Source organism: Cygnus atratus, chromosome 4 (genome assembly GCF_013377495.2).
Source record: "Cygnus atratus isolate AKBS03 ecotype Queensland, Australia chromosome 4, CAtr_DNAZoo_HiC_assembly, whole genome shotgun sequence".
Classification (NCBI taxonomy): domain Eukaryota; kingdom Metazoa; phylum Chordata; class Aves; order Anseriformes; family Anatidae; genus Cygnus; species Cygnus atratus.
Window position 1 is genome coordinate 25,923,458 of NC_066365.1, and position 9,579 is coordinate 25,933,036.

Here is a 9,579-nt window from a genome sequence, read left to right on the forward strand (position 1 = left end):
TAATTACGAGAGAAACCCTCCCTGCACATATCTGAAATCTCAAACTACACTTAGTCTTAACCTTCTCCTTTACTGAGCTTAAGCACAGCCTGCAGGAGGTGAGTGCACTTCACTGAAGTTGACCATATTGTATTTTATGCTGTATGTGAATCCAATAGCATGAACTCTGAGGAGTAAGAGGAATACCCTTATGAAAGCTAAGCAATAGGAATGTTCTTTCAACATCCAATATAAGGAAAATGCCTAGAACAAACAAAGGAGCAAGAAAAATACAAAGTTTCTAAAAATTCAAAAGGCCTATTAATCTACTCAGAGCATCCCTTTTGTGGCAGACATTTCAAATTGAGAACTGTATGTTGTATGTCACTGCACTCTTTGTAAAACAGTTGATATAAAAAAGGGCTGTGGTGACACATGGCCAAGAAAACTAAACCAAAGCAGCTTTTGTGAGACCAATCAACCTTGCAGTAGAATAATGGCCACTTAAGCGGGATAGTATAGCAATACACTAAAGGGCATAATTTAAATTTCCACATTCAAGGGGAAATACATTTGTTTCTTGTGGGGAAAAAAAAAACATTTAAGCACTTTTAAAAGGACATCTAAAACATTAATTACACTCTTATTTCTACCAGTTAATTCCAGACAGGAGAATTATCTAGATTACAATACGTTGACTTACATGGATAAATGCTACTTTACAAGAAGTCAGGTTATTTTAAATCATAACTGTCCACAGAAGCAATTATTTGTTTTCTGCAGTTACAGGTTTGCCTATTAACAGTGCTTCAACATTTTTCTTTTCAGAAGTGTCTTGCACACACACTATTTTTGCATATTGTCAGGGTCTGAAGCTCACTCCCTGCCTCCAAGTTTAGCTGATGCAGCAACTGTCTTTTTCCACAGCATTATGAAGGAAGAGCTGTTCAAAAACGAGCCTTAAAAGACTTGGGGCAGTGGGGGGTGGAATCTGCTTCACCCAGGAGCTGCTTCAGACCTTCCCCTGGGTCCTTGCCTCTGCTACCTCAGTTGGCTGATCCAGAGCCTGACCCAGCTCGATCCTGGACAGCTGCGACAAGTGATACTGGGCTGTGTGACCCTGTTCGCTATCACTGGACTTGCAATGCAGATGTACCAAAAAATTGTCTGCAATGCATAAACCCCCTACAGATCAAATAAATAATTACTGCATATTTCTAAATATTATTTCTAGTTACTTACCTGTAAAGTATGCACTGTTCCTTGCATCATTTTTGCCTGCCTGCCTCACAGAATCACAGGATGGCTGAGGCTGGCAGGGCCCTCTGGGTCCACCTGGTCCAACTCCTGCTCAAGCAGGGCCACCCAGAGCAGGCTGCCCAGGACCATGTCCAGGCGGCTTCTGAAGATCTCCAAGGAGGAGATGCCACAACCTCTCTGGGTGGTCTGTGCCAGTGCTCCATCACACACAAATTCACTTTCCTTCAAACAGAAGTTGCTACAAGGAGTTGCCAATGGCAATTCCCTGCCACTGCTTTTCTGAAAACTAGTCAGTGACACTCTTCCTGCATGTCATTTCAGAACAGAACACTTCCACGATGGCCTTTTAGATCACTGGAATGAACACACCCTAGTGAGAAGAGACCAACACAGAGACGGAGACCAGGAGAGTCTGAGAGGGAGTCTTTACAAACTTAATAACTAGTCCAAAAAACAAATTCCTCAGCAGAGGAGAGTGAGGAATAGAGGGCAAACTGAACTCAAACTGAAGTGCTCTGTGGAATGTGGGTATTTACTAGAGCTGGAAATAACAGACTGACAGAAGGCTTAAAGGATGTACCTTATCATTCCTCTTTATCTTGATACCAGAATCACAGGAACACCATACTTGATATATGAGACTTAATATATAATTCTTGTGTTGGACCACACAAAAACAAAATGAAACAAAACAAACAAACAAGAACAACAAGAAAGACCTGAGATTTTAAAGGTGGTATTAGAGCTTGGATTTTTTTTTTTTTTTTGGACCTTCTTGCAGTAAAAATGGTGCCCTTTATTTTGTTTCCTTCTGCAACTGAAAGACAATGTTTATTCAGGTAACTCAAGCTCTGCAAGGCTGGAGCAGCAGCAGGCTAGAACATGACGGGACCACTGGTAATTCTGATGAAGATACAGCTCCACCCTCCAATTTGTAACACACAATTGAAGTTTTTGTTTGTTTGTTTAAATACATTTTTAGAAGCTTCACTGAAGATTAAGTATTTAGCAAAGGATAATCTGAGAATAGTAACACTGTAAAATAAAGCAAGATCTCAAGGGTAAGAACTCATTATATTAAAATTTATGATGAGTTAATGCTGTTAAGTTGGTATTTTCTCCAAAATAACTATTTTGTCCAAATGTTCCCAGTCCAACTGTTAACAACCTGCTGTACAAACAGTAATTTCTGCACGCTGAGGAAGAAACAAAAAGCTACAGGTAAGCTTTAAACAATGTAAGCCAATAAAAGTTGAAATACAAATATGCTTGTCTAACCTAACATTGCTTTACTCTTTTTAATCTACTTAGTATTCCATCCCATTACATTTTCATACCAGTACCCTGAATTTGTTTAAGTCTAACCAAAAACCCCAATAACAACAACAACAAAAAAAAACACTCTTATTTTCACCCCTTGCAGATGTTTCTGGAGCACCTATACCCACTAATATTCTAATCGTGAATTATTGCACTGAATCTCTCATATGCCAATTGAGTAACTGTTGCAATCATTAATTAAGACTTCATCTCTTCCTGTTTATTTCTTTTACTTTTCAAATTAGTAACAATTAAAATATTCAGTGGATTGACATACTACCATTCTACTTCTTCTTCTTATGACCTTCTTGAAACCAGCCCAAAACTCAATAATAATTAGGTCCTTTTCCTTGTCACTATTGCTTATACATATCTCTGAACATTTGTAGTCTGGCTCTTTTGATCCTAATTTAAAGATTTTCTCACTAGCAAGTGACAAAGTCTGTGTCAAAATGTTCACAACATCAACACCATATTTTAAGTATTTATCCTTATACAGAAATTACCATATGTCACAGAACTATTCCTATGCTGAAAATAAATGTAAAAATCAAGTTGGTGGATTGTTTCCTCCTCTCTCCTATCCATGCACATGCAAGTACAAATAGAGAACATTCAGTCCAAAAAAAAAAAAAAAAAAGGAAAAGAAAAAAGATCCTGTCAAATTTCCTCTCATATTTAATCACTCATATCCATGAAGAGTTCAGTACAGGAATATTTATGAGTAAATTGGAGATTCTGGAAACTTTCCTGAATAAACACCACCTAATATGTTCCAAAAGAAGAAATGCACATTTGAATCAGATGTGTCTCAGTCTACTAGAGAACTTTTCCTGCTGAATCTCTCTGAATAAATACTAATAGATATATCTGCAATACCCGTGAAACACTCCCCAGCTACTGAATCGGCTCCTGCAACTGTTGAAGTGGTTTAACATAAAACTACATTACACTAAATTTCCTCAGGTTCAAATCTTGCTGTAAACCAAAATATTTTCTGCCTATGGAATTCATCCTTCCTCTACATTCTTCAAAGAAAAGAAAAAAAAAAACCTGTCATTCTCTTTAGCACACAGGATCATTTTTCTAATAGGTAATTGTCAACCAGCAAGAAAAAAAAAATGATGTGCCTGATGTACACAATATCACAACAGTTAGAAAGGTGAGTTCCAGGAAAAGCTTCAGCTATGTGTTACAGTACTTTACTTTTTTTTTTTTTTCCCTCCCATATTTGAAAAAGGAAGGTGTACTTCAAAAGACAGTAAGATCCATTTTCCCCTCCCACATATACATTAAAACCAAATTGTTACTGATAGAGATCAAAGTGCCAGCTGGAAAGAACCCATCAACCTCATAAAATTGCATAAGTTTCTCCACCACCATGTCACCAAGAATCCCAGAGACTTTTTAGATATCTATGTAAGATACTTCTAGCATTTTTTCATGTTGGGAAGTAGGATGTTTTCATTTCTGACTCAAAATACCATGAACAGTTATCCTGCCACTGAACATGTCAACTCAGGCTGAATTCAACATAACTATACTACTGTACATGCTATTAGTCCTCAAGTACACATCTGACAACTTCTTTAAGTGGCAGGACACTACTAGTGAAGCTAAGAACTTGTAAACACATTCACCTATGAGAAAAGTAAGAAAATCCAAAGCAAAAACAAGCTGAAAAGGCCTGGGGGTGCCAATATTTAAACAAGAGAAGCTGGAGCCATCCCAATTCAACACTGCATACAGACCGTGCGTACAAGGCAATAGCAAAGTTCCTGTCCCAGCAAAAGAGAGATTTCATCACTGTGAAAACAGTGATTAAGATTTAAATCTTATGGTCCAATTTGAGCTTCATTTGCTACAGAGAAATGCCCAGAGAACCCAAAAGAAACACAATATTTTTTGGTGTGACCAATAGTAAAAAATTATGCTAAAAGAATTACCATATGTCAAAACTTATTATTGGGTTAATACATTATTTCATAAGCACATTCACAGCAATGCTAATGATAGACTGTAATTTCACATATGCTTTTAAGGTGTTTTTTAGCAAAGAACTATACTCTGCATTTCTTCATGAATGTCATCAGACATCAAACAGGTGGCAGACAGTCCTACCATTCCATTTGTTCCAAAAAGCAAAGTTCAATTATTGTTTTTATCAAATATAGTTAAGTGAGTAACATCAGTTACTCACTCAAAACCTTTCATAATACTTCTGTAATTCTAAGGATTTATAACAAGAATAATGGAAAGCCATATCAGAATCTGTCCTTTAGGTCATATGTACTGAAGTCATACCTGTCATGCCATAAGTGAGCTGAGTTGACTATCATTCAACCAATTGTTTGTAGTTTCCTCTCTCATTTCATTGTTACAGTGTTCCCTCCACATACTTCTGAAGTTCATAACAAGCTATTGCAGTTCTCGGGTTTATTAATAAATATGAAATAGAATCAGACCCCTTTGTTTTTTTCACACGTTAGTGACTTGCCATAGCAGCATTTCTTTCATTGTATCTTGAAGTGCCACAGGTTTCTTTAATACCTGTTTGGCATAATCACCTATTCTGTGCATCTCACCAGAATTCAGCTAGAGACAATTCTGCAAGGTGTTGAATTCCTTGCAAAAAAAGCTGTGTCCTCAGATCTTATTAGTGGAACTGATGCACTGAAGAATTAGGCCCAAACTCAAACCTGATTTCATTATCAATATCACAGCTTCTGAGCTTGTTTATACAGGCTGCAATGGCTACTGCACTAGTCGAGCCTGTTTTTCCCGGAGGAGTTTTGAGAATTGGAGCTGGAAAACAGGAAACAACAGTATTTTAGAGGGAGGGAACAAGCTGCAGTGAAGATGCAAAGATGCCCCTTTTACCCTCCAGTAATATACACACATTCTTTTCTTATAGAGCTTGTGCCTGGTATCATCAATCCAGAGACTGTGTCTATGCTAATCCACATGGAGGATGCCCGGAAGGTCACACAAAATACCGCTCCTGTCTGTGGAGAGATGCCATCATTCTCAATGTTCTCAGCACTGCCAAGTGTTTGATCTGTAAACCTATATTTATGGCAACAGTTCACTCTCATACTGAAAATCTGCAAACCGTTTTGCCCAGCAGTTTTCAGTACATTAATTTGCAACACAGTTGGCAGAGTATGTAGTAAACAGAGTGGTCATCCAGTTTTCTTCAAAGTTTTCTTCACAGAGGATGAGCATGTTCTTTACTTTATCTCTCAGAGCTTGTATAAATGAACACTTTATAATGTTTTGACATCTTACTCTATTCCCGGAATCAAGAATGAAAAGAGGGGGAAAAAGATACAACAACAACAAAACAATCAATGCTAATTGTTTTCTGTTACCATACGCAGCCTTTTGCAACAGAAGAGTAGAGGGTGGTTGTTTTTTGTTTGTTTGGTTGGTTGGTTTTTTTGTCCATAATAGTGGTAATTCTCCACTTTCTAACCCAAGCTTATTTCTTGATCACAGCAATAATAGCTCTGCATGTTATGGCTAAACAATATATTAAACAAGACCCAAATGGATACAACGTACCTCTTTCAAGAATTCCATAAAATCTGTAGAAGGTGTTTAAAGTGAATTGTTAAGGAGCATTTTTCAAGGAGTACTTTTCACAAGAACATACTAATAAAATTTAGCATAGGATATGGAATGGGTAAATATGTTATGCAACATCCTGTTTGCCTTCTCCACCTTCCTCTGCCTCCATCTTCCTCTGAATAACCTGGTGGTCCTAACAAGGCCTTTAATCAAACAAGATTTTGATCTTCTGACAGTTTTAAGAGGACAGTAAGCCTGAAGTTTGAGTAGAAAGCCTACAGAACAGTCAGTTCAAAACTGGTGAAACAAGTCTGAAAGAACTCCAGAAGATTTAAACCATTTGGGCAGTAGACCAAGGAGATGAGGAATGTGGAAATGTTCTCAGCTGTGAAACAAAAGCCTCCTGAACAGAATTCAAAATGAGGGAATAAACCAAGAGATGACAGGGGCCAGACACTGGTTGCTGAGGAATCCAAGTGGCATGAAACAAAGCCCAGAAAGCACTGCAAGACTGCTGAGTTGAGAGTCAAGAAACTGAAAACTGTAAACTATTATTTCTGGCACAATTTGTTGGGAGTGCCACAGTGTGTCCAGAGAAAAGAATGAGAGAAAGATGGATCTCTGTAAGGATAGAAGGAGAACAGGCAGAGGTCAGCAGCTTAGAAAGCGCTGTTAAATTGTGTGTTGCCATTATACAAGGAATGGCTTGACCGTTTTTCTGCAGGACTTCAGCTGGAGTCAGTTTCAAATCTACTTCGTTTTATGCTTTCTTAGTCATTACCACAGACTGGGGAAACAGCATCAAACTGCATGCAGGTTTATTTCCGGGAATATCGAAACCTTCGAGTGCCCTTCATTCTTCTGAATAATAAAACAAATTTACTCATTTGCATGGAGACGTTCATCATAACCTTGATTTTAGTCCTCAGTAAAGTGTAGTGTAGTAAGTTCAGAGAAAGGATATGGGAAAGGAATAACATTTAAATAATTTGAAAAATAGCGCAGTCAATAAATTATACTTTTGTTCTTCCCCGGTGAATTTCTCACACCTTGGCATGCTTGACAAATATGCATTAGTTTAAAATTCCAATTTGTAAAACTGGCAGGTTGAAAAAAAAATCTAAAACATGATTGTTTACTTGGGTTGAAAGCTTGAACTGAATTTCCCATATTTTCAGCAGAAGTGACTTTTAGATGAAGGCTGAACTCTGACCTTGTCATATAATCTCTCTGCTGAAATCAGTGAAATGTGAATTTACTACCAAGTGAAGAAATCAGTTCAGACATAGCATCCTTATCAGATATTGGAATTAAAATAGCTGCATCAAGTCTTAAATATCTATCCTATTTTTATCTGTCTTATTTTGTCCTTGATACTTCTGAAGCTCAATCCAGCTGAGATCACTTCATCTAAAAACCGCTGTTTCTCTTTAAAAGCTTTGTGTCCCTTTACAGATCCTTTCCTCCTTGTACGAGGTAGAGGACACACATTTCCACTGTTTCTGAAGCAATAGAAAATGCAACAATGGAACAAAGATGAACATAAGCTCTCTCTAATTTAGCAAGTAGCATGGCAAAACAGGAGTGAAATTTGTATAGATTGAATCATTCTCTGCAAAGGACCAGAAATACATGTTATATATATTTGAAAGGGTTATACCTGACTAGTTGCAGTTTCACCCTGTGAACTAAATGCCCATTAGGGGTTAGAGCTCATTAGCTGTGCTCTTAAAGCACAGAACCTCTTAGCAATTCAGAGTCATCAGGAAAGAATTGAGTTAGAGCACTCTGAAAACACTGAGGTGAACCAAAGCACAACTGTAAAGAGTGTCCTGATCTAATACAAAACACTATAAGTGGGCATGTGGACACACCTATAAATTGCCTTAAATATTCTTGCTTAAGATTCCCCTGACAAATCATGTGCTATTCCTGAAATTCACAATAGCAGCACATGATAGCTAGAGGACTTCATGGTAGCCTAGCAATGAAAAAGCAGTGGGAGAATCCAGCGATGTGACAGTCTCATGCCTGAAAGAGATCTCAGTATTTGTGGTTGCACAGAGAACATCCTAGAATATAAATCTAAAGCCTCCAAAAGTTTAAAACATTCAGAACAACTGGTTTGGACAGTTATGCTTGTAGGTAACTTTCTTCAGAACTGTAGAACTACAATTAGATTTCTCAGCCTAATTCTGTATAAAAAGAAATGGCATAAATACTGTGTATTTTGCTCTTTGAATGTGAGTAGTTATCTCAGGTATTTGAATTGCATGGAGCTTCAGACGCTTGGTGTTTTTTTTTTTTGCCTTTTTTTTTTTTTAAATCTTTCCCGTGAGCTTTTAGTATTGCAACCCTGATTTTTTTCCCCCCTTTGTTGAATTTGCAGCTTCACTATATGCTGTACCTGATAATTAATTCAAGAAATAGTTGTTTGACCTTTCACTGTTATATACACATATTTAAACATTATGGGGTATACAGTAATTTCAGAAGGAACTTATTACTGAAATAATAGAAAACTGACTGCAAACACTATTGACAAAAAATGAGCTATAAAAGCCTTGTTAATCCCACCTGGTAAAATCAAAGCTCATTATTCATACTGGGTTTATTTGAAGCATCCAACTTCCCTTCTCACAGAGAGAAAAACAAGATCCCCTAAAAAATCAATAATGTAAACAAATTAATCACTATTTGTTTTCAATGAAAACACTTGGGAAAACAACAACAACAAAACACATACAAAAGAAAAAGTTGTGGATAATTTTAGTGAAAGTCCTACTCCCACCCCACTATGCATCTCACTTATGCTGTTTCTGGCAGGCTAAGTATACCCCAACTTATTCATAAAAAGAATGAAAAAAAAGTTTGGTGTAAACTTTTTTGCAGTTAAAATAGTAACTGAATAAAATCATGAGCAAAAATGAAAAAAAAAGGGGTCAGTAATAATAACTAAAAATTGTAATAAAAATGAGTAGATGGCTTTTACATATTATTGATGTTTACCTCTTTGCTGACAGTATGAAGTATAGAAAAATGTTAATATTTTGTTGATAAAGGAAGGTTTCTGCATCACAAATAAGTAAAAGTTACTCTCACAGAAGCTGACCTATCAGCAAACAGGCTATGTATCACACATTAGGAGGTCCTGACATCTACATTATAAGCATTTCAATGTTTTATTTTTGGCATAGTTCTAGCCTGATATCACAGTCTGAATAGCCATCAGTGTCTGGATAACATTTTGCATGCTCCTACAGCATGTTTTCTGTTTTACTTTCATTTACAGAAAATCGCCATTAGCATGCTGTGAGATCACTGTGCAATACACTCAGCTGGCAAATCAAGGTGATCAGAATATTTGCCTCAAAAGTGCATTTCTGTTTGAGGTAAAATATTAATACAAATAAACCCATGAACTGGAGAAAGTGGTTTAAGTTGTTTTAT

The 9,579-nt window shown here is 36.9% G+C and overlaps 1 long non-coding RNA gene across 1 annotated transcript; it reads left to right on the forward strand.

Annotated features, from left to right (window-relative positions):
• The first annotated feature begins 1,711 nt into the window (after nt 1–1,711).
• Nucleotides 1,712–6,969, forward strand: LOC118253492 (uncharacterized). The gene is made up of 3 exons (XR_004780446.2): nt 1,712–2,300; nt 2,392–2,460; nt 5,474–6,969. It is a non-coding gene; the product is annotated as an uncharacterized LOC118253492 (long non-coding RNA).
• Nucleotides 6,970–9,579: the final 2,610 nt, after the last annotated feature.